Raw genomic sequence first — 2,698 nt, forward strand, 5'->3', positions numbered from 1 at the left:
AAGTTTCAAAAATTGACAATTTAAACCTTCCGTTTAATTTTTCCTTTAAATTCGACGGAAATTTTTTTAAAAAAGCCTGAGGGTAATGATGTAATTTTATAGATTTCCGTCCATTTTGACAGAAAAAATAAACGGAGGGTTTAAATTGCCAATTTTTGAAACTTCAGGGGGTAGATTACCAATTTTTAAACTTTGGAGTTAAAATTGAAAAACTCTTGAAACTTTAGAGGGGTAAACTGCATTTTTTCCTTTTTTTTAATCTTATGTTTAATGGACCTTTAATTCATTTCCTAGTTTAACTTAGACCCAATTAAACGGGCCTATACATTCTAGCCCATTACCTTGGACTTTTACCAAGAAAGCATAGTATCTCAAATAAGAACCCCGAACCTGCATGCGTGTTTCAAAGTCCAAATCTACAATTGCTAAATTCAAGCCATATTGCTACATCCCCTTTTCCCCCTTTAATAAATAAATAAAGCGTACAAAGTTATAATATTGGAAAAATTACATTTTACCCTCTAAAGTTGATAACGTTTTGGGGAAACTTCACTAAGAACCCCCAAACTTCCACCCGTTTTAAAATACCCCATCTGAATTTCAAAATCTCTTAATTTAGTTCCCTGAACTTTCAATTGCTTTCAATTTGGACCCCTCCGTCAGATTTTAAACGTCACATGACGTTTATACCCCTGACTTTTGTATAAAATTATAACTTCTAAAACTTCTTTTATTTTTTTTTTAAAAAAAAAAACAATAAAAAACAAAAATCAGGGATATTTTAGTCTTTTTTTGAATTTTTCACGGCTAAAATTAACGGAATGGTCCAAATTGAGAGCAATTGAAAGTTTAAGGAACTAAATAGAGAGATTTTGAAGTTCAAGGGGTATTTCAAAACGAGTGGAAGCTTGGAGGTCCTTAGTGAAGTTTCCCCTAACGTTTTCCAATTCAAACACTAAAGTTTTAATTTTTGCAATTCACCCCCTCAAGTTTCAAATTTTTGCAATTTAACTAATTGTATCCAAAACTTCTCATATTGTCCCTAATTTTTTTTTTTTTTTTTATAAAAAAATTTTTAAAAAAATTTGGAGTGGCCGTAGCCACGCCCCTTTGGCCTTCTGGTCATTTTTGCACCCCAAATACTTTTTTCCATGACTAAATATAGCATTCACATGAACTAGACTAACCATTAGAAAAATAAAAAAAATTAAGAATCAAAAACTGTATCATTTACAATTTAAGTATCAAAATATTATGAATAGGAACATTTTTAAATAAAGGAGTTGTTTTCTATGATGTTTCATATGAACTTTGATCTTTTGAATAATGTACCCCACCCCTTCTTTACAATTTCTTTTCAATATATTTCTTGGTCAAATAATCTTTTGTATGATTGTGCCACAAGAATATAATAGCAGGAAAAACCATGGGAGAAAGATGGTAATGAGATCTACAATTTAAGATTTAGAGAAGGTTTTCAAAGACCTTAAAAAGATATATGCATCAACTTGTGGAATGAATGAGTGATTATGCCCTACACTTTATCTTTTGCCATTATTGCAACGATCAAACATAGTTATGAACTTTCTAATTCCCTTAACTCACACTATTGAAATTAACTGATGTTATTTGCTTTTGTGTCGTCTTCAACACCCGTATACATTTATGTTTGTATCGATACACCATAACAGTTCTTGGCCCAACAATAAGGTGATCACTGATTTATGTTGATACATCTAATGGTGTACATAATTTTAAAAAAGAACGTTTCAAAAACATGATTAAATGCACTCTTTCTAAATCCTAACTATAGTCCCCTTCAAAAACATGATTGAATACACATTGCACTGTTTTTCTTATCCGAATACTTTACATAGATACAAGTTTCAATATATATATATATATATATAATTGCGACACTGGTCTTAGACTCTCCCAGCATGTTAACATACTTGTTCAATCCAATGGTTTTGATCTGGGTCTGGATAGAATTGGATCTTTGATTCACTGCCTACTCTGTTCCCTAGGTGGTGACATTCTTGTTCATATTATATATGCCCCCTTGGGCTTGGACTGTATAGAAATTTATGATACGATAAATATAAAGTGGAATAATAATAATGAGATATAAAATATTGGAAAGTGATAGAGATTAAGATGATTTGGCCAATGGCTTACATCTACACATTGAAGTTATTATAGGCTACATGTTTCCTTGATTTATGATTTGAGTATACAACTTTATTTATAGAGCTTTATATATGATTTAAAATATTTTAAATACAAACATATTCTTTAAATCAAGGTTAACAAATATTATTTAAACCATTGATTTAAGTAAGATACACAAAATCAACATTTATTAGAAATGATTTATATTCTTAACAGACAGGGCTGCGGAGGGCTTCGTCCCTTTGTTGGGCACGTTGAATTTCTTTGCCAAAGAGCAAAAAGTGTGGATTGAGGAAAGCGACTCATCACTCATGCTACTTCACCAGTGCCCTTGTGGCTTGCTGTCATTCTCATTGTGCTCTTTCTTTTTCAAGTGAGAATGATCAGATTGCAGGATAACTTTGACTAAATCCGGAAACAGAGGAACCAAAAAATATAGTGAAAATTATTGATATTTTATTATTAGTTTGACTAATGACATATTTCTGCTTTTCATTCAACAGTTATACCCCACGCCCTGAAAGAG

This window comes from Corylus avellana, chromosome ca2 (assembly GCF_901000735.1).
Source record: "Corylus avellana chromosome ca2, CavTom2PMs-1.0".
In the NCBI taxonomy this organism is placed as follows: domain Eukaryota; kingdom Viridiplantae; phylum Streptophyta; class Magnoliopsida; order Fagales; family Betulaceae; genus Corylus; species Corylus avellana.